Here is a 23,934-nt window from a genome sequence, read left to right on the forward strand (position 1 = left end):
TGCTCTGACCTAGTCATAGCACATCTCTTCCTCATTTGTCCTCTACGTCTGTGTGTGTGTGCAGAAAGGATAATGACTGCATTGATCAGAGACGTCCCCAATGGGTGGTCTTGTTCCGTCAAGGCTGAGAGAAAACGAGAGGGCGAGCGAAAAGAGAAAGGGAGAGCGGGCGAGCGAGCGGGGCCAGAACGGGATGCCCTCTGTGGCAACCCGCCTCGACGCATTAGCCAATCAAATATCCATCTTGGCTGTCGCCTCCCTGCTCCACGCACACTATCAAAAAGTAATCTGCGGCGCTGTTTTTAATCGCCCGTCATGTCTCTGTTCCTTCCTTCCTACATCATTTCCTCGCTACTTCTTAAAATAATCGTCTTTATGTCCAGGATAACACAAAGAACAGCACGGGGTGAGTGCGGATGTGTCCACGCAAGGGCCCGATAGATCTCTGAAAGTATGAAAAGCATGTGATTCGGATACTCTGGCCTTGACAGGTCAACAGATCTCAACATGGGTGCCATGTTAAGCAATGTTTTCCATCTGCATCAAACAGTTAATGAGGGGATATTTTCATTATGGTTCCTGAAACGATGGGTATTTTGGGTATTTCAGCCACTGGTATGAGCATATCTTGAAAGAGCAACTAACCAACTGACCAATTAGGAACACCAAGACAGGGTAAGTGAAAAGCTTCAAAAACAGTCACTGCTTGAAAAGTCTACATCCTATCAAAAACAAATAAAAGTTTGAGCAGACAAAAAACTTTTTTGGGGGTTTCTAGAGAATTCTTGTACATCCATCCGGCCGTCATTTTCTTCATCATTTTCCTCCTCTTGCAGGGAGCTGGAGCCTATCCCGGCTGTCCTAGTTGCGTGCCTTTTAGTTTAAGGCTGTCCAGGGTGTGCCCTGCCTGTCATGAAGGCTTGGTTAGGCTCCATCCTGCAAAAATTCTTGTAGTGAGCTTATTTCTGCTGGGAGCGATCGTTATTCGTACTCACTTCCTTACTTGAAGGACTGTTGATGAACAGATGGACACACTTGATCAGACGATCTTCTTCACAGAGAAGAGAATAGAGTGTAAAGAAGGAGTAGTATTATTTTATTTTTGTACGTACTTATTTTTAATAATGGAGTTGGCATGTTCTCCCTGTGCCTGGGTGGGTTTCTTCCTACAGTCCACACAAATACATACTAGGCAATTCTACATTAGTTGTAAGTGTGTAGTGGATCGAGCAGTGAAGGAACATCAGACGCAGGTTAAAGTAAAAAAAAAAAAAAGGCTTTTTATTTAACCGCAAAACAAACTTGGTTAAACTGACTGAAAAGCTGACAGCAAACAATACTACTAACTCAAAGAAACCAGCCTACCTGAATAAGACAAAGGGGAAACATAAATAGTGGCTGATCAGCTCACAAAAACACACAAATACCCAACTGAAACTAACATAACAAATTCCATTCCCCCCCATGATCCAGAGTATTGGTATGACCCAATTTGCAGTTCTCCATATAGGCTTGCTCCGCCCCTTTTCCACCTCTTAGCTCATCAACCAAGACACTGGAGCAGCTGCCACTGAGGTAACTCAGAAAACAAAAAGATTAAATCATACATAACACTGTAAACTAAAATGTGAGCACTTATTTTTGAATACGGTATTATGTATTGTATAAATGAATTAATTCTAAACCAAAACCAGTTCTTTATTATCCTGTAAATTAAATCCTGTATCTAAAGAAAGAAAAATGTAAATGTAGTGTTATATTTAAACCTCTATTGTAACACTATTACCATTGTGTGGCTGTAACTGCAGCCATCACATGTAGGCTCCAAACCTTTGCAACTGTGAAATGAATAAGCAGTTAATTAAATGAATGGATGGAGTTATAGATAATTACAGATTCTGATGTTTAATCTGAATTGTTTATTTATTACTTTTGAAATGAGTTTTTATGCCAATTGATCATTCATCACAATAAGCTTCCTATGTCATCATTTTTTATTTATTCTATTCAGTTGTGTACAGTATCTTATTCTTATTCTCATCATCTTATCCTATTCCAGTGTTTTTTTTTTATTTTTGCTATGTAACTTTGCACTGTCCACTTTCTGCTATAACAAAACAAATTTCCCACGTGTGGGACTAATAAAGGTTATCTTATCAGATTTTAAGATGGGGCAATTCATCAGCTTGCACTCTGTGCACCAGTGACCCAGTGCACTCATGGTGTCATAGCTTTGCTGTTCTAATAGAAGGCAACATATGCAACTTAACTTTAAATCAATAGCTCAGTAACTGCTCAGTCACACTAGGGCAGGGGTGTCCAACTCCAGGCCTCAAGGGCCGGTGTCCTGCAGGTTTTGGATAACATTCGGGGTCAACACACCTGAATCAAATGATTAGTTCATTACCAGCAATCTGGAAAACTTGAAGACATGTTGAGGAGGTCATTTAACCATTTAAATCAGCTGTGTTGGATCAAGGGCACGTCTAAACCTGCAGGACACTGGCCCTTGAGGCCTGGAGTTGGACACCCCTGTCCTAGGGTAAAAATAAGACAGCAACCCCCACGCAACTAAAACACTAGTGATTGTGTTCAATTTTTTCACATTGTGGGACTGATTGCAAGTATCTGTGATCTTTCACCAAATGTGGGGGACTTCCAGAAGTTTAGCATGCAACACCCTCAGCTTTGGCTGCCCACTTTTGATTGCAAAGTAACCCATCTACAAACAACTGCAGTCCAAGTCTGACTGACTGGCGAAGGTTTGGAAATGACTGCCATGTAATTTATAAACATGGATTGCGCAAGTCCGTTTGCGGTTATCATTTGTGACTTGTTTCTTTGCCATTGGGGATTCGACTCAGCTGGCTGCCAACTGGTTGCATTCTAGTTATACTCAAACATAAAAGCAAGGTTGCTGTCCTGAAGCAGCTGCGTCACTATTTGTGGAGAAATGTCTGAATTTATATTTCAGATCTATGAGGTTCTTGCTGAACTTTCTTTGTATGAACAACAACAGATTTGCGATTTTCACCAGTTTATCACAGTCAACTTTTGTATTAGCGCGATATAATATGCAGCTTCACCCTATTCATTCAGACTGATAGCAGACTGACTGCTTCTTATTGCCGTATTATTGCTATCTTGACGCACTAAATTCACTTGAAAGATGGAGAACTGACTGCGAGTGGTCCCCATCTTTGATGCAACCACTTCTTATCCTGACAGTTCTCATATAAAGCTGTTTTCCCATTACTCTTCACTACAAGCACTTAAATGTTACTGATCACACACATTAATGCTGAAACAACAGAATTAAGTAGAATGATGTTATGCTTTTAAGTAGTTTATTTAATCAAAAACGATCAATAACTCAAAAAGTCAGAAAATGGAAAAAAAGAATATTTTTAAATTTAAATAGATTAAGTTGCATCACTTAATCTATTTAATTACTGTGCGCTTACTGATGGTTAAAGAGTATGAGACTAAAAACCTGTGGGCTATTTTCCCACCTCCCATTGCTTCAATTATGCAGTTTACAGCAGAATTTATTCAGCAAAAACGCATTTGTTTAAGAGCACTGTGGTATTTTTTTCCACAACACATATGCATTAACTGATGTCTTCTTCTGACTTTCAGAATCGGGTTGTATACGGAGGATCTAGTCATCGCTCTTTTCATCGGGGGAAAAAAAAGGTACAACACTTTGAGGCCTGACAGCTCTGGAGTTCCATTAAGAATTCTTCTAAATTTACAGTGAGAGCAAACCGCCACAGCTTGCCGCCCACAGAAACAAGGCAATCACTCACCTCAGCCCCTCTATGCAGCCAGACAGGATTCGCGAACACACAAAGATTCAAAGAGAAATGTTCACGAATACACACACACACACAAATTCACAATATATATATACACACTCACGCAAAACCAGCGGAGAGTGCAGATGATGGTGCACACAAGTTCAGCTTCTCAAAGTTCCGTATGCAGGTGTCGATGTATGTCTATGTGTTAGGGCATGTGTGGATAAGGATCTGTCACGGAAAAAGGTTGTGCTTGCTGCCACTGCAAACAAGAAGTGTTGAATCTGGGCCTCAAACCACCAACCAATCTGAAACATGCTCCACCTTTGAGGCAGATGCACACTGAGGAGAAGCCTCATGGTTGCACTCAAACGAACGCCCGCCATTAATCCCTTTCTAGCGTAAAACGCATAGATACCTCTTCAACATTCACAGCTGCTTCTGTTGGGCTTGACATACATTCCTTTTTCTTCTTTTTTTTTTTTTTACATTTATTTTAAAGACCTTAAAGGATTTTGCTGTTTAGTTTTGATGACATTCAGAAATACTGGATTTTCTTTGGATTCCAGTCTGTTCCCCGTGCGCTCCCCTGAAGGAGCGGGCAGGTCATTAAAAGTCAGGGCATGTGTCACGACGCCTGCCGGAGCGGTAGAAGGACCCCATCTCATCATCAGCGATATGTTTCTGTACTTGTGGCTCAGAAAAGCTTCAGATAACAAACAGGAAGGGAAAACAGAACCTGAAAGGCAGAAATAGATGTAAGCAGAGAGAGAGAGACGAAAATAAAAGAATGAAAAACGGAGATTGAGTTGCGAATGACGACCGTATCGGAATCAGATGAAACAAGTTTACGTTTCCACGATTCCATCACAAATAGACACGAGCAAGAAATGGCAAAAAAAAAAAGCCAGTAAATCTCCTGCTGTCTCTCTAGAGCTTGTCTGATGTCTCCCGGGCACGTATGAATATTAAATGGCCTCTTGTAAATCAAACAATGGTGTGTTAGTGAGCACTGAAATAGAATTAGTTGGGAAAGGGCAGATAATAAATTGACTCTCTTTTCACAGCCAAAGCCAAAAAAGCTTCTCCCCACGTGAAAAAGATACAGCCAGAGTACTACAGGGTAAAGTGTTGGAGAGGCCTAATGGCTTCGATTTTTTCCCCCTTTTCTCTCAGCCTTTCCATCTCCCCCTTACACACACTCACTCTTATCAAAAGGTTTAATAATGATAGCAAGCAGAGCATTACTGCTGGTTTGATCTCATCATTTCACGCATGCACACATTCCTTCGCTCTACCGCGAAAAAGGTTACGCACTAGAAAAGATAAAGCGTATACACTTGGATGCAGGTGTCTTTGCATGCATGCACCTGGCGAAAAAAAAATGCTATAGCTGGATGCAATGCGATAGTTTCGTTTTTGTGTGTATTTCTGGATGATTGTGGGCTGATTTTCCTCTCAGGTGCAACCTTGGATTGTGATGCAGTGAGGAGAAAGAAGAGAGAAAGCAACAGACATGAAGGGAGGAGAGAGAGAGAGGTAGGTGATACAGGTGAGAGAGAAAATCAACGAGCTCTCACACAGAGACAATCAATAAGCTCTCTTCTCAGTCTATTTCCTATGGGCTGGCCTCAGTAATAGCATTGTGCCAAAGCCGTGTGAGTGCAGCCTGGGAATAGGTTCAGGGTGATGTGATAGCAAAGTATGAAGGCAGCACTGCTGACTGGGACTCACACTAATTGTTACCTTTGTCATAAAAAGGGCAGAGAAATCACTGGGAGGACTGTGGTAGAGATTTATGGAGGCCTACCGGCACAGAGGGGTGCATGGAGATGAGGAGAGAAGTATTGTTATCCACGGCTTGGTTTTCTTTGACGTGAATGCAATATTTTTGTGTTGGGCTTATTAGATTTAGCCAGCTCATCATACACCACCAGGATTTTTAATCAATAACATGGTGAAATTTTGCTGTGTGAGACAGAGCACAGCGGCAGAGGATAGAAATCAGATGCTAATGCAATGGGAGCTGTTTGTGTTAAACTTTATGAAACTATAACATTTTCTAACTTTATTATCGATCTCATTCATCTCCACTCATTCATCGCAGGGCTATCTGATTATTGATTATTTATCTCTTAGAAAGGGAGATGAAAGGTAGCCTAAATATAAAGCAATGTCTGAAGCTAGCATGAGCCAAAAACAAAGCTAGCTTCTTTTTTGCTGTGCTCAGTGTTTTAACAAGTCATCTAAAGATGTGCTCTTGAACATTTTTAGACTAGCAATACACCAAATAACGTGTATTATCACTTCTAATAAATGCACTGAGACTTTACAGTTACCCCCAGGTAAAACATTTAGTAGCTTTTAGCTTTTAACAGCCTGTTGTTTTATACACAGCACAGATGAAGTCCATAGCAGGGCTAGAGTGAGTATGTGTTAGCAACCGGCAGCCTGGCTAATGGTGCGACATTAGCATGATTGTTAGCGTGACTGTTTTAACGTTCATATGATATTTTCAGTCAAGTTGCCCTTTCACCTGGTTAATTTAGCTCAAATACTGGATACTTGTTGAATTGAGTGATCTAGCCACTAGCCACCCAGTTTGTTCACAGCTGCTAGCAAAGATTAAGGTCTATACAATCAGTGTTGCCAACTCCTCAGTAAGGAAAATCGCTATTGGCTGGCTAGAAGTCACTAAATGGTGTCATTGCCTGATTTGCATGCTTATGCTTATGTATTTGTAACCTAGTTGTAGGAGAGAGAAATAACATCTTGGAAGGGATGTAAAGACAGTAAAAAACACCCTAAATGCATTTAGAATATATTTAGAACTACAAATTAAATTTCTTTTAGCAATTATTGGGGTTTTTTTTAGTGTCACAACTCCAGCCCACCTCCTTTATCTGGGCTTGGGACCTTCAAAAGTGACCCCAAAAAGGAACTTTGGCAGAGTTACTTTTGTGTGTGTATTTTTTAGTTTTAAACCTTGTGATCCACAAAAAGTAGCAGTAAAACAAAAACTGACTGCGTTACAGTCAGGGCAGGAGCAACGGCTTCACACATGTGCGATCCATTTGCAATTTGGACGCATAGGTATGAACATCTGCTCTAACACTGCTGCGTGAGGACTATCCGCACCTTGGCACGGGCGAGGTGCCCACGGCAGCACCCGCTGCCTGCTAAGAGTAAGAGCAATACGTGCTTTTACGTCAAAAAGTCGTCATAAGTCTCCAATAACACCAGCAAAAGTTTGGCAGATTAGTCGCTTTTTAGAAAAAAAAGTCGCATTAACGTGGCAAATCTCCGTTAGCGCACCTTAACCGTGCTAACACATTGACGCCATGCAGCCTCACGCACGGTGCGAACCGCGTTAATGCGGTTATGGCGTTAACGTCATTTTAACGAGATTAACACTGACAGCACTACTATTAGTGATATGTCTAGTAAAAAAGTCTTCTTGAACAACTTTATTTTTTCAATAAAGAGATAAAAAGTATATACTTAAAGATCTACTTCATGAGAAAAGCTAACGTAGTAGTTGCTGTTAAGAACTGTGGTTCAGTGGGTCAGCAGTGTTGCTGGGCCAGCATTCTTTAAAAAGAAATCAAAATTGACAGCTTTTTAAAAATCTTTGAAACTCCATTCTCCCCTACATTATCATTTGTTAAAGCAACACCCCCACTTCAGCAGGGGAATGATTAAAATCTCATGTCATCTAATAGTTTCCATGCATCACGCGCCTGCCTGTCCCTCTAAATCTCCACGAGGAGCAGAAAATAAAATCCAGTGTGACACATGGGGGATGACGAGGGTGGAATTTCCACTCTGGTGCAGGTGAACCCAATGATTCATTAAAAAGAATGAACAAGTCAGCAGGAGCGCTACTGCAAGGAGGAATACTTGGGCAGGTGGGGAGCGTGGCGAGAGGCAGGCTGGGCGGGGCTGAAGAGGCGAAAAGAAGGAGCGAGAGCCGAGAGGAGGGCAGTAGTTTCTATCCATATGGTCGGCCAGTTGGTTGGCGAGCCAGTAGTCAGGTCTCAATGATCCCTAGCTTCACCACGCATGACCGCCAAATCATCACACACAAACACACCCTGAGTGTGCACTCTCTGAAGCGGGAGTTGTGAGAGCTGTGGAGTCTGTATGAGTGTGTGCTGGACAGGTGCACCAGATGTCCACTTTCCACTCCTGTGGCCATTGTCACTAACATGCTCAGGTGTCATGGGAGGGGATGGAGGCCAAATGGCAGACGCAGAAACCAGCGTTGATGCGGGGGGTGGCCGTGGAGACCGAGAAGGCGCCGTCTGCATCCTTCTGGCAAGCGATGTAGGTAAACGGCTCACATGGCAGCAGCCCATGTAATATTTCACAACATTTAAAAAGGCCAAACGGGAATCTAACTCAGTCACTCAGTTCATTCCAAACTTGATCTCCTGAATATATTCGAATAATAAAAATAATTATTTGGATATATTCAGCACAGGTAGAAAAAAAATGTAAGTTAAGATGGCGTTACAAAGAAAATAGAAATTCACTTTTACAATTTTAGGAAACACCCAGATTAATAATTTGATTTCTGTCGGGTTACCTTGTGATCTCCAATTTTTTGAATTAGACACTAGAAAACACAGGTTGTGTTAATTGTTGCTAATTAGAGGATTCAAACCTGAGTGTCTGTAATAGCCTCATCCCATATGGGTTACATTAAACTAATACTGGTGCTCCAACCAGTGTTTTGTCTCCTTTTTTTCTCATCTTTTCACATCATTTATCCATTTTGCTGATCCAATTCAGAGCTGTGGAAGAGTTAGAGCCTATTTTCACATGAATAAGGAAAGGCAATGTATTGCCCAAAGTATTCACTCACCCATTCAAATGATTGAATTCAGGTGTTCCAATCACTTCCGTGGTGGCCATGAAAAGTGTACAAAATCAGCACATAGGCATGCAGACTGCTTCTACAAACATTTGCGAAAGAATAGTTTGCTCAGTGCACCTGAAGAAGAAACAGCAGTGTGATCAAAATATTCCCAAATGTACATGTTTGTCGTTCCTTGAGTGAGGTTTACATTGTTTTGGCAGAGCACCCAGCTGGTGTATAGGAAGTGTGGGGTAGCGCATCTGCTATCCTTCTCAGCTTCAGCCTGACCTCTCTGAGGGAGGCTGACACACAAACGCACATCATGGGAGGCCACCATCCCACGCAGGGCAGCTGAGTGAGCGAGCTAACAGCCCGTGACCACGCTGTAATTATGAGCCGTTTTCTAATTATGAAGCACTTTGCTGGTTCTGCTTCGACTGCTGAAACTTTTATTTTATTTGTTATGTTCTTTTGTAACACACGGGATTAGCGGCAGAAACTCGGGATGAAGGAAGAGGAGAGAGGAAAACGCGGGGTGAAGGAGTTAAAGGCGTGAGAAAAGTGTTACACAGATTTAGAAGTTAGAGAAAGGAAAAGTGGGAGAAAGAAACAGGCCCTCGGTCCCTCAGGCTGTAGCCTTCTTAGCGTGGCTTTTCACTGAGAGAAGTGCCAGCAGGCTGCCTGTAAAACAGAATCATTACACCATTAACCCTCAATCAATCTTCATTTGACCATGCTGTAAGAAACCATATCAGTAGAGAAGCCGTGGACCTTCTGGAAGTTGACTGTGGAAATGGGGTGGAGCGAGGGCTACTAAACACCCCCCGCCCCCAGCCCGCAAGCCTGAGTCTGGGCATGGCCAAGTCTAAGTGCAACCTCTCCCCCCTCTACCTTCTCTCACTCCCCCCCCCTCCTCCTGTGGATCTGCGGTTGGCTGCTGCAATGAGAGGTGACTTGTGGCCAATTGTGATTTATGTGGTGGTGGGTTTGGCTGTGCGGGACGTGGGCCGGTGGAGGCGAAAAGATGGATCCGAGGCAGGACCGAAGGAGACAATCTGATTACAGCCTTCTACCTCCTTTCATCTTCATCTTCAACACTCGCTGGTTCACTCGCTCCTTCACCCACGTCGTGTCACTATGGTAACCCGGAGCCTTGTAAGAAGACAAGTGCGACCGTCGGGACGGAGCGGCGACCCGGCGGTCAGCGCAGAGACGGACACATGTTCAGGGTGTGTAGAAATAAAAACCGATGACAGATTGATGCTGATGACAGAGGCTGGTGCAGCGACGCATCACGTCGTCTGATCAATAAAAGGAAGAGCCAACTGTCCAAACAAATAGTTGTCTAACATGCTAAAAGCCATAAGCTGCTAACAGTGTCCTTGTTTCCTTCTATTCTGGTTTCAGCAGTTACACTTCAAGTCCTTTCCAGGTCTTACATTCTAGCTGACACTGACCCAGCCAGACATTTAGATTTGAATTAAAGACAAAGCTCCTCACATCTTCTGCTTTTAGTGCTTACACTCCATTCAGTCTTCAGTGGATTGAACACATGCCATTTGGGACTCTTTTCAGCATTTTCTCACTATAAACAGATGTTTTTTGGCAGGTATGTCTTTAGAATTACCCTCCTATGGCTCTCAAACCCTTTCAGGTCTCAGGTCCCTCAAACATCATTAACGCACGTTCTAGTTTTCTTGGTCACGCATCCTATATTAAATGCAAAATTAGCATCATCTTTCAGTTTTTAACCCTTCAATGATGTTAATTTCGCTCAGCGCTTCCATTATTACCCGACCTTCTCTGAGCTATTCATCGCTTGCACTTCAGCGTTTCATATTCTTTCAGTGCTTGAACTTCAACTTCACTGAGCGCCTTTTTCAGCAGTGCAGTGTTTCAAAGTGTTCGGCTGCACAATGACAAGTTAGCAGCCAGAGCCGAAATATGTTCTTTGAAAACAAAATGTAGTTTTCAGATCATAGTCGGGTCAAGGTGAATCTTTCTGGATTCGATTCATGAATGTGACACCCACTTGATGCTGCATTATGCATGCACTGTGAGAGCAAATGTGTTTCAGAATATGTAGTAGATGTTTAAAAGAAGGGGGTATTAAAGAGTTCATTATTTCCACTTTTATCCAGAATTGTTCATATATTAATGAGCCAGTGGACAGATCGCCTGCATGACTGATACTACAGGCACTTGGAAGAAGTGCAAATACAGATATGCAGTGCATATACAGTATTCTGGCATGCGCAAGGCTAACCAAGTCCTGCTGTGTTCTGAGACTGCCATCAAGTGGCAATAAGAGGTAGTGATTGTAATTCAAATCCACTGGACAAATGATACTAGCTTAAAGGAATATATAACTTAAACATTATACTTATGTTGAAGTAGTTAATCCTGTTTTAGAGCTGCTGAGGATGAGGTGTGTAGGTGAGGAAGATGGATTTTGCTGCATAAAAAGAAGATAAATAACTATTTCAAAATAGCAGTGGCTCCCTATTATACATATTTACACTGGCACAGACAAATGCTTACTATCCAATAGAGACATAATGATGAAGGTAAGCAGTTCCAAGTGAGCAGCATGCTCTTCACTAAATCACAGTACAGACGTAAATATGACGGGTTGATTGTCTCATCTGGCACCCACAGGGACAAGACAAATGTTGGTCTTCTCAGGATTAGATCATTTATCACTATCACGAGTACAGTGTGTATTAAAGTGCTGCTGAGACGGGTGAAATTAGCTGACCATTTTGTGCAGTTTAGCCCTGACTAAGGTTTTATTTGTGACACAAAGGAACAAAAAATCTGCTCAAAAGGTGCAGAGAGTAGCAGTTTTAACATCAATAAATCATTATCCCAATAATTTGAGACGTTGCAGGAACTTTTTAAAAGGAAAGTTACTTCCTAACCAAAGCAATGAAAGACTGACAAAAGGTGAGATTGCAGCAATGAAAGAGAATGAGCAATAAGGGATCATTGATCGTAACAAACACTGTGGTAGGGATGGCAAAAAGTTCACAGGAGGAAGTGGAATCAAAATAAATAAAAACCAAAGATGATGAAAAGGTTCTGCAATGACAAACGAGGTGGTTTTAAAGTTTAACTTGAACACCTGAGTTGCTCAATAAAGTTGTTTCAAGGCTGCACGTAGCGGAGCTCAAAAGACCTTTTGGGCTAGAGCCTGAAAACAGGAATAATGAAGATGATCACACTTGTGAATCTGAAGAGTTCAGGGCCATGCCACTACATTAAAAAAGGAAACTTTAATAATGGAGAAGAACGCAGGGGAGAGATGGTACAATGGTAGAGACGGTCATAATCTGACTTAAAGTTTGGCAGAGAAGTAAGACTACAACGTTTTTAATAAAATGAGCACTTGTGCCTGATATGACACTCAAATCAGACCCACTGACTAGGTATCATTATTAGTTATAAGTCGCATACATCACCAGTTGGTACCATGCTGTTATCTTCCATTATAAAGGAGAAATGGAGAGCAGTGCCGTTTTTGTGAACATGAAGTGGTCACGTAAACAAGTGCGTGCAGAACCTTCTGCGCTAAAGTTAGCATGCATCAAGCATTGTGCAAAGCAATGCTTGATGCATGCTAACTTTAATTAATAAATGATATGTCTTGCACAAAAGGCAACATCCAGGCATGTTCGGCCCCAACCATAAGCTCAATACTTAGATAACCTCTGCAAACTAATGAACACTGAGTCCAACAAGCTAGTCTTTGACTTGTATGTCACAGATGAAAGTCAAGTGTATTAAGCCACCTTGAGCAAACATTAGGTTTAAATGGTGAGTATGTACATTCCTGACAAGTAGAGTAGTTTAAACAGACTGTTCAGGGGCAAAACTGCATGCAGACATCAAAATGCTTGATGCATGGTTTGGTGGAAGCTTGCAGAAGTCACGTCACTCGCTCCATTCGCCTTTTACTTTAGAGACAAACCAATGGCAGTTTGAAAGCTCTGGAAAGTTATTTTCCTCAAACTTGAAGAACTTCAGGACAAAGAGGTAATTTCCAAATGGGAACACAGTTATAAAATGATCAATACCCATTTCTTTGTTGCTGAAAGGCTTGCACACAGACGATCTGGGGACACTATGCAGGCATGTTCAAATTGACTTAAGTTTGGAAGGCTTTTATTTTTGCAGTTTATATTCTAACTTAGTTGAAGGTTTGTGTTTAGGGATGCCCTTTGGTGGTTTAATATTTCTGTGTTCACTGCACTGCCTTAAGGAGGTAACTCAGTTGTTGCCATGCGCAGTATCCTCCACTTGGATTACAGCTTTATAGGTAAAAGCGGGAGTGTTTTGTATGATCTCTAGTTTTAGATTGACAAGGAGACATCCCAGAATCATTTGAATGTAGAGAACATTACTGGTGCACATGGGTAATTAGTATAAGTATTCTGGCGATTGGCAACATAGCAAAACAAAGGCATGAAATAGGACAGGACCCAGGAGTGTAGATAATACTAGTTGGCGGTGGAGTAGAATCCCGGAACATCCAGGATGAGGTGGAGGAGGGTTGCACGAATGACGACTTGAAAGACAGAGTGACAGAATAGCAATAAGGCTTAAAGAGTGTGGATCAGAAACCGATCGACTCGGAGGAGGCAGGTAAGAAGATCACTGGATCAGAGTAGCGTGATGATGAAACTGAGAATGAAGGTGTGACAAAAAGAAGAGAGCAACAGGAATACCCCAGAAATGCAGGCAGATGAAGAAAAACACAGATTTCCCTTATTAAAGCTACATGCAGAAACTGCTTTTCCATATCCACATATTCCATTTATCATTAGCAGCAATGGCCAGGTTGATTCTCAGAGGTATCAACTTAACTTGAGTATATTTTTTTTTACGTTTCTTCCTCACATTTTAATATAAATATCTCACCCAGTCAATCTGCTTGTGTCACATGAAAAAGTGATTGTCTGCCAAAAAGTGATTTCTGGTATTTGCTGCAAAATGATTGATGGTATATAAACTGCTGTAAATGTCTTGTTGGCCTATAATCTGTCAAATATATCTCTCATGAATTATATTAAAGCATTTTGACCCAGAAAGAACACTACTGTGTCAAGGTGGAAGTTGCAGTCAGTTGGTGGCAAAGTCACTTCTATATATTCTTTATTTATCCTGGCAGAAAAAAAGTCACTGACATCTCTTTGAAGAGAGCAGCGGAAATTGCAACAAATGTAACCCCACCGTTCTCTAAAGATATTTTAAGTTGCCAAACATACTAGATTGATTATAATGTAATCATAAAGACCCTTGAAAAACAGGTAAGTTCTTTTTTATATATATATAACCCCTTTGTAAACCATGTGGACTGTAGTCTAGTTACCAATATAAGCAAAGATATTAGAAAAATACACACAGAAACATCGGATATCACTTTTTGGCACATAATTGGTCTCAAGCCTCGATAGATGGGTGCGGTACTGTTAGCTGAAAAGAAAGAAAGAAAAAAGGGGGATGGCAGGGAGAAGACAGTCGTTTTGGTGTGTCCACTGCAAGTTCTTTTTTTCACATGAGGAGATGAAAGAGGCAAAGAAAAGGAGGTTGTGACAATCTAAAGTGGCACGTTGTTGCAGATGTCAAGTTGTGGTGGTGGTACATTCTCTTCCGTAGTGCTTCAGAAGAGGCACGAACATAATAAAGGGAGCCACTTAAAGACGGTGTTAAAGCACAAGGCAACACAGGCTGTGCTGTTCATGGTCAGTGTGAGTTTGCATCAAAGGTAGCGGACATCAGTTTAAATTTAAACTGATGATGCTGATTAGATTCACTCACTGGATTCCATCTTAATACTGTCTGGGGTGGGAACTCAGCCACGATAGCTCTTGCAACATCTGCTTCCCTTGTTGAATCCAGTACACTAAAACCACAAAGGGCAGCAGCACAGGTCAGCTGAATACAGCCCATATTTAAAATGTACTTGCCCTCAAAATAAAAATGAATGTGACTTTTTAAGGGGTTTTCCCCCAACACTCCACACCTACAGCCCCTCTTAGGGTTCCCCCACCTGCTAAATTCAAATTTAACCCCTGACTAAACTCACTTTTCTATTTAGGTGCAAAGTTGTTGTTGTTTTTCCCCCTTTGGTTTTTCTTTGCTTGTCTTCTACAGAAAAAATGTTCAAGCTGAGCACATTCATTAGAATTTAAATCTAAGCTGAAATAAAGTTTGTATTTCCACTTATTTCTATTAATATTATTTTATAATGATATTAATATGACCTGAGGTTCAGTTAGCTTTTTTTGTATCTGTACTTCCACTAAAGTGTTTGTACTTTTGCCACCTCTGTTCATAATCAGCAGCTGTATGCCATTTTATCAATTCTAAAACAATAATTATCTGGGGCTCGTGAGGAGCTTTTATTGGTGTTAATTACTAAGGATTGGTCTGTTACAATTTTTAGCACATAATTAGCATAACAACTGTACAAAAAAATATACTTTTCCTGTTGATGTGTCCAGTTGAAGCATATTTTCCAAGCCTTCACAGTTTACATAGTATCTTCAAAAGCACTGCACATTGCATCTTTAATTCCTTCTGCAATCACCGTGATAGACAAGTAAACAAACAAGCGGATGGACAGACTGATAAACATCCAAACAAAGCCTCCACCACACTCTCGCTCATTACTCTCTGGCAGTAGCAGAGGTGCTTGCGTCTGCCATGGACTCAATTACTTCCACCTTTCCCTTTCCTTCCTTTAGATGTGACATGAATAACCACATTATGATTACCTCAACCTCGGACGCACCGCAACCCTCCCACTCAAAAGACTTTGTAATTAAAAATCAAGACAGCAAAAAGCTTGGGAAATTACTCTGAGTGTCTGGACGGAAGAAAGAAAATGAGACGATGGGAGAAGATGAAGTGAGATGGGGGCTGAGGAGCCTCTGAGACATGAGAGGAAAAACAAGATGGACAAAGTGGAATTGGAACTAAAAGTTGCCTGTGCCTGCCACAAACGGCAGGGGGGAAATAGCTTTAATTTGTCAATCGAGTGCACAGGAATCATATAATGCAGAGTCTGCTCTGGAGTTCTGCTGCAGAGCCACTCAGGAGATGTTTGCCTGACATTTGCTGTCCTTCCCGACTGTTTTTTTTTTTTTTTCTTCTTTACTGCACCATTGGATCAACTTCACATGTCTTTCACCTTTTTTAAAAACATTTTTTGATCCATTTTCTGCCTGTGGCCACACCAGCATTGGGAATTAAACTAAAGCAAATATTTAAAATAACTCGAGTGAAACAAAACAGGTGGAAAGTGTGGGAACACTGAGGTTGTTGGAAATTTCCTACAGACTAAGATAAATGATTTTTCTTAGTACCAGTTTAAAAAAGAGACAAAGGAAAAACAACTCAGTCACGCAGAGAAAATTAACAGCAACCATAAATTCCAGCTCATCTTCGTTAATTGTGGCATTAAATGAAGAAACAGACTACCAGGGTCAGGTGTTCTTTTATCTCAATCATCTGGCTTCAAAGAGGCCAGTATGAAAAAAAGCAGCTGGCACCAGAGGAAAGAGGTTAAAAATATTTAACCAGCTTAAAAAACTACAGGCAGATGTTGTTTTATTACAAGAAACTCACAAACCTGTCACAGGTTTAAATGAACTTAAAACACCTGAGTTTCCTAACGTGTTTGCAGCCGGTTATAATTCTAGACAACGGGGAGTAGCAATTTTAATACATAAAAATGTTAATTTTACAGTACTCGATACAGTTATAGATCCAGAGGGTAGATTTCTAATTATTAAACTATCAATATTGAACAAAAAACTATGTATTGTTAGTATATATGGTCCAAATGTTGATGAACCCTCATTCTTCCACGGTTTTTTTTAGTGCACTCTCTGAACACCTTGATTGCACACTCATTCTTGGCGGTGACCTCAACCTTGGACTAAATGAAGAAATGGATAGGCTCAACACAACAGGAACTCAGCGTAATTGGCAGTCCACAAATATAATCAAACAGTATATGAACGACTTTGGTCTTTGCGATGCATGGCGCTCTCTTCACCCCACCAGTAAGGAATATACTTTTTTCTCGCATGTTCATCACTCTTACTCTCGTCTGGATTATTTTTTGGTCAGCAGCTCACTGCTGTGTGACATTTCAGACACTGAGATTCATCCTATAGCTGTCAGCGATCATGCTCCTGTATCTTTAACACTAATGCACAAGAATAACACTACGCCAAGAAAAAACTGGAGATTTAATATATCACTACTTAAAGATGAAGACTTTATTAAATACTTTAAAAAGGAATGGACTTCATATTTAGACTTTAATGACACTCCCGGAATATCTGCTTCTGTTCTATGGGAAGCAGGGAAAGCTGTGATGAGAGGTAAAATAATTTCTTTCTCATCACACAAAAAGAAAGAAGAAAACAAAAATATTCAGGAATTAGAAAAAAACATCAAATCACTAGAAGAAGCCTACGCGTCCCACCAAGATCAGGAAACATTGAACAAAATATGCAAAACAAAACTAGAATTAAATGAAACTATTAATAAAAAAAACCACAATTCCTTATACAAAGACTTCGCTTGCAGAATTTTGAACACAGTAACAAATCAGGTCGATTTCTAGCTAACCAGCTAAAAATAAATAAAGAAAAAATAACTATATGTGCTGCTAAAGATTTATCGGGGAACACAATATATGATCCTGGAAGAATAAACAACATTTTTAGGGACTTCTATGAAACTTTATACTCACCACAAATAAACCCATCTAAAAATGAAATTGATCTGTTTCTTGACAACGTAACTCTTCCAAAATTACTAGACAGTCAAGCAATGGAACTGGATTCGCCACTGACGCCAAGTGAACTCCAGGAAGCCCTGATAAGTATGCCCAATAATAAGGCTCCAGGTCCAGACGGCTTCCCTGCAGAATTCTACAAAGAATTCTGGACAATTTTGGCACCAGTATTCCACAGCATGTTGCAGGAAATCGAGGAAAAGGGCAGACTACCACCAAATATGAATTCTGCCAACATTAGTCTCCTGCTAAAACCAGACCCTTTATTTCCCTCAAGCTATCGTCCAATTTCTCTTTTAAATGTAGACCTTAAAATAATCTGCAAAGCTCTCTCAAAGAGATTAGAGAAAATGACCCCCCTCTTAATTCATCCTGACCAAACTGGTTTCATAAAAGGTCGGCACTCCTCAACAAACACTCGTAGATTACTTAATTTAATAGACTACTCATACGATAAAAACATCGAAACCATAATATTATCTCTAGATGCAGAAAAAGCATTTGACAGAGTTAATTGGAAATTTTTATTTGCAACTTTACACAAATTTGGTTTTGGAAACTCTTTCATAAACTGGATAAGAATATTATACAATTCCCCAACGGCTCGTATCAGAACAAATGACCAGACATCCTCCAGCTTCTGTCTCCTGAGGGGCACCAGACAGGGATGCCCACTCTCCCCTTCACTTTTTGCAATTTTTATCGAACCTCTAGCAGCAGCATTTAGACAGGCTACAACAATTAAGGGCATAAAATGTAAGAACATAGAACATAAAATCAGTCTCTATGCGGATGATGTGTTGCTTTTTCTGCAAAACACACAAACCAACCTCTCTGAGGTAATTACTTTAATAAACTGGTTTTCAAGAGTTTCAGATTATTCAATTAACTGGCCAAAATCTACAGTTCTCCCCATTAACTGCTCCTTCCATAATTCTTCCTCTGCCCCACTGCAATCCGGAAATATTAAATATTTAGGTATTAATGTCTCTCCTAAGCTTTCAGACTTAACTAAACTAAACCACATCCCACTTCTAAAGAAAGTAGAAGGCGATCTGACTAGATGGAAATCTTTACCCATATCACTCATGGGAAGGGTCGCCACTATAAAAATGATGATCTTGCCAAAAATAAATTACTTATTTTTGATGATCCCTAACAAACCATCACAAGATTGGTTCAGATCTCTGGATTCATATATTTCCAAATTCCTTTGGAAAGATAAACCCCCGCGTATTAGCTTAAAAACGCTACAAAGAACCAAGGACAGAGGAGGATTAGATCTGCCTAATTTTCACCAATACTTCTTAGCCAACAGGCTTCAGTTCATCTCAGAATGGTTAAAACATACCTTCTTAGTTGAGCCCTGGCTAGATGTTGAACAGGCACTATGCAAGGATCTAGAGATTTCAGACCTACCATTTATTAGCTCAAACATCAAAAGACATGAATGCTTTAAAAGTATCAACATCAGCTTTTCTCTAACAGCATGGTGGGAGTTTCTAAAAATAACGGAGTTTTCATTAATCCCATGCAAACGTACACCTATCTGGAATAACCCTGACATATTACAAAACAATAATATGATTAATTTCCCAGAATGGAGTTGTAAAGGAATTAAATACTTAGAACATATATTAGAGGGAACAGAATTTATTCCATTTGACAGACTAGTTGAACAATATGGGATCAACAAGACAAGGTTTTTAGAATATCAACAAATTAAATCCATAGTAAAAAAGAAATTTAACCTCAGTCAAGTTGAATTACAAACACCACTAAGTGCGGCACATTTTCTTACTCTTAAATCCCCCAAATTATTATCTAAAATATACAGAACACTTTCTAAATTAGATGAATCAATATCCCTTCCTACTGCAAAGTGGGAAGCAGATTTATCAGTCAACCTAGACCAAAACTTCTGGTCTCAGATTTGCTTAAAAACTTTTAAATTAATTAAAAATCCCAGTCTGCAATTAATACAATACAAAATACTTCATAGAGTGCACTATACAGGTCATCGGATGTTCAAGATGGGCTTTACATCTTCCAACAACTGCTCACACTGTCAAGGCAATACACCAGACAATTACATCCACGCTCTTTGGTTCTGTCCACCAGTGCAAAAGTTTTGGCGCGAGATATGTGAAGACTTATCAAAGTGTCTGAAATGTAACATTCCAACTTCCCCCTTAGTGTGTCTACTGGGCAGCTTAGATAATGTCACTTCAGAAAAGAATATCGCCCATATGGTTTTCACTGCCCTATGCATAGCCAAGAAAACAGTCCTCATGAACTGGAAAAATAAAAATAATCTTAATTCTAACCAATATAGAAATTATCTATTAGATTACATTAGTCTTGACACAGCCTCTGCCACCACATCAGATCAATTGCTCTGGGCCCCTTTTATCAGCTCCATCACCTAGTGGGGGTGGGGGGTCATAGTTTGGTCCCGCCTTCACTGTTGTGATTGGTGAGGGGGTAGGGACAGGCTTAGGGCGTCGGGGGGTTCCCCGGAGGCATCTTCCTTGGGGGGCTCAACCCGGGGTAGCGGTCACGTCCGGTTGGGGGCTCTGTTGGCTCTCAGGTGACTGTTTCCTCGCGGCTGCGTGCAGCGGGGCTAGGGGAGGGTCTGTGCTGACGGACGTGGGTTACTGACCTGGCAACCTGGCTGCCCCTGGGTGGGTCCGGGATGGGCGTGAGGTTCTGGGGGCGCTCTGTCTCTGGGCTGGGGCCCGGGCCGGGCCTCGGGGGCTTGGGTCCTGGTTGGTGTGTTGCCGGGGTTGTGGGCGGGTGGGTGCATGGGGGCCCGGCCCTGGAGCAGGGTGCCGCCGGTGCGTCGAGCCGCCTGGGGGGCTCTTCAACTGGTGGGGGGGATGGTCACATCTTGCAGGAGCTTTCTTCTCTTCAGGAACTCTCTGCAGGAGGGGGAGATACAGGAGAGGTGGAGGAAGATCTCAGCCTGGGCGTTTACCGTCTTATGTAGTCTGGAAGATGTGTGGATGGTGGGGTGGGTGCAGTTTTCTCTGTGGTGGGGTTGGGTGGACTGTCCAGGGCTCTGTGGAGCCGGAGGGCGCTACTGCACTGGGCCCCGGTCTGATGGGCCTGGGCCCCCCTTCCCTGGCGGGTCGCGAAGGGTGGGAGTGCCTACTGGGGTCAGCGGGGGAGCTGGCCCCAGGGAGGGGTTACCTGCCCCTCCCTTCCTTCCCTCCCCATCTCCAGCTGCCTCCCTCTTCCCGCTCCTCCACAACCACTCACACATGCAGGGCCTTGGAGTGGGGGTATGTCACCAGGGTGCAGAGGAGGCTACCCCCCCCCCCCCCCCGTCCCCCTCTGCCTCAATTTTATCCCACAACTTAGACATTCACATTATTCACACTCTCATTACACATACATATAGGATCTTGGGGGTGGGCACAATCACGGAGTCCAAATTACCATCAGGGTGTATACCTCACCCCTGACGTCGTTGCCCACCTCTCAATTTTAAATACACTTAGTCATTGAGGGCTAGCAGGAGGGACTATGCGCTTACCTGCTGCTCCTTGGCAGGTAGCTCCATGCCCTCCTGGGTTTTAATTGCACCTTAGAACACATATGCATCAACACTACAATGAGCGGGTGGAGGGAGGTTTGGAGTCTTCTCCCACCCCCATTCTCTGCGGCCTGCTGGAGCGGGAGGGCTAGTAGGAGGAGTTGGCCGTCCGACTGCGGTCTGGGGTGTGGGGCCTCCCTGCTGCTGCGGAGTCGGGGTGGTCTGCCTCTCCCCACCGCAGGGAAAAGGGAAACACCACCTGGGTCTGGGTGCAATTCCCCCCTCCAGGGGCAAGGGTACCTAGACCCGGTTTGTAGAGTACGCTTGGGGAGTGTGATTGTGTGTACAGCGTCTCTTTATGTCTGTCTCCACGTTGGTTGAGTGTGGAGTGAGTGCATATGAGAGCATGAGGGTGGGAATGGATGTTTGTGTCTGTGGGTGCCTGTATGTCTGTGTCTATATGTCAGGTTGGGTATCAGACGCCACCTCTCTGGGGACACCTCAGGCCCTCCAAGGTTTGGAGGCCTATCTCCACCCACCACCACTTCCCCTGCCGGTGGCGGACTCCCTCAGGTGTCGGTGTGTTGGTGGTTCTTTGTATCTGGGGGTGGGCGTCCGGGTACACACCGGCTCACTCCTTGGCGGCCGCTTGTCGGGGCCTGGGGCCTGGGGCTCGCTCGGGCCCCTTTGGAGGTGGGGTGCCCCCGGCCTCTCGGCCTGGGGCTCGGTCACTCAGGCACAGCTGGGGGCCGGCGGAGCTCACGGGCGCGTCACTGCAACTCCCCCTGACTTCTGCTCCGCGGCTGCTGGGCGAGCCCTCATCTGGGACTCTCCTCAGCTCTTACTGGAACAGTGGCGCGGCTGCCCCTCTGTTGGTCTTCCATGGTCTCTTGTGTTCTGGGGGCCTCTGGATGTCTGGAGTTTTGATCTCCTCCATACCCGCTTCACACCCTGGAGGACGGGGCTGTGGCCCCCCCACACTCCCTAGCAGATCATTACATGGAGAAACCTTTGGAATGCAAGCATGCTGATCCACACAGGTATGCACGCATGGGTATTCACAGACGCGGACTAAAGCTTTCTTGGCTGCTGCCTCAAAGCACACTGTGCGCTGTCTATCTTGCGTGCTGCACAATATCGTTTATTATTTAGTAAATATTGATATCTATGACTAGCTAGTTTATTGTGATGGTGCTTTGTTTTCTCTATTATTATGTTGCTCTTTGTTGTTTGCTGTCTCCTCTGTTTGTTTTTTTTGTTTTTTGTTTTTTTTTTCTCCATACAGGTGACCCAGGAGTTCTTTTTTTTTTCTCTCTCTCTTCCCCCCCCTTCTCACCGTCTCTTCTCCCCTTTGGTTTTCTTTCTTTCTCTCCCCCTCTTTCTCTCATTCATTCCCCCTGTCCTATTTATTAAAAAAAAAAAAAAAAAAAAAAAATGACAAAGGATGAACTGAAGCTCTGCCATCACGTAATGTCGCATACTGCTGTTTCTGATGTCATTTAAAAAAAAAAAAAAAAAAAGCAGCTAAATTAGCTCATACTTTAAGAGGAAACAGGTGCACCGCTTCTCCTGCAAACTAATGAACTGCTATGTGTTTGTTTTCCCAGAAATATATGTAGAGAAAGGTCTGCTGTGCCAATTAAAAAGGCATGTCATTGTTTCATAATGACAAAATAATACCATTTACTTATTAGATCCTCACAAACACCTGCGGAAGTAATGATGAAAAGGAGATGTTTTAATAAAATGTGCTTCTATCCTGCTCATCAGTGTGTTCATATTATAAGTTAAATGCACAAATGAAGGATTTGGAAACTAGAATCTTAGAAGAGGATTGGAAATGTCCAGGGAGCTTGAGAGTCTCAGATGTTGTTCCTGGGATCCGCCAGTGCCACTCGCCCAATTTGCGGGTCACTGAGTGCTCCGATTATCACTGTTGTCTTCACACTCAACATTTTCTCAAGATCCTCTTTCAGCGTTTGGTATTTGAGCTTCTTGTGAAAAACAAGAAGTTGCAATAGCTACATCTATCACTACAGCCTTCATCCTCTAGTCGTTCACTGCTACTATGTCCGATTGAGTTAGCCTGTATCTGGATGTCCTACATGATCTTATCTTGGCCATTCTCGAACACCCTGGAGGGCGTGTCACATTGTGACCTCGGGACTTCCAGGCCATACTGAGCACAGATATTTCTGTATACTATGCGGGTGCCTTTCAGTGTTACCCTTCCTGCTAGCATCTTGCACCCTGCTGTTATGTGCTGGATCTTGGCTGCTCTGGTAGACCCCAGCATCTATGGATCTTGTGCTCATAGATCTTAGGCTTGTTCCTGTGCTGTCTTTCAGCCCAGCTTTGTCCAGTGATGTGATTATAACCACTTCCTCTTTCTGCCGGTGGTACATGCCGTGCAGGAGTCTGTCCTTTCATGTTTCCTTTACTTGCTACTCTTCTACTTGGTGTTACCGTTTATTTCTAACATGACAGCTGCACATTAGAGCTCATAAACAATTGTAATACATTGATGTGTGACTCTCTGACTGTATGGATATATTTGGTGACAAATAGTCTGCAATTGCAACTGATCCATTTATGCATCTGTGTTCTACTAGCTGTAACTCCAGCAGTCTAAAAGAAGACCTGGCTAATCGAATGACTGCATGTGACACCTTTCACTGTAAAGACTGATTTAAATTTTTAAAAAAAAATTGTATTGGGCCTTTAAATGGTGTTGTAAATGTGATCACATTTAAACTGATTGTTATCTCTTGCACTCAGCAGAGTCACATCTGTTGACATCAACCATCTATATTCTGTCAGAGCACACACACACATACACCCTCACAAAGAGATTCCCTATCAGGTTTCTATGATGTAATGTGCAAAAAGATGCTCTACTCTCCAAGGCACTGACTGTTTC

At 42.4% G+C, this 23,934-nt stretch overlaps 1 long non-coding RNA gene across 2 annotated transcripts in view; it reads left to right on the plus strand.

The window, feature by feature from the left end:
• The first annotated feature begins 1,444 nt into the window (after window positions 1-1,444).
• Window positions 1,445-23,934, plus strand: part of LOC101473537 (uncharacterized) — a 44,580-nt gene continuing 22,090 nt past the window's right edge. Inside the window, exons 1-4 of one of the 2 annotated variants that reach the window (XR_013093696.1) lie at window positions 1,445-1,575; window positions 3,640-3,696; window positions 4,868-4,923; window positions 5,263-5,339. This is a non-coding gene — a long non-coding RNA (uncharacterized LOC101473537). The remainder of the gene's footprint in view (window positions 1,576-3,639; window positions 3,697-4,867; window positions 4,924-5,262; window positions 5,340-23,934) is intronic. The other variant, XR_013093695.1, reaches the window with a different exon arrangement.

Source organism: Maylandia zebra, linkage group LG17 (assembly GCF_041146795.1).
Source record: "Maylandia zebra isolate NMK-2024a linkage group LG17, Mzebra_GT3a, whole genome shotgun sequence".
Taxonomy (NCBI): Eukaryota; Metazoa; Chordata; class Actinopteri; order Cichliformes; family Cichlidae; genus Maylandia; species Maylandia zebra.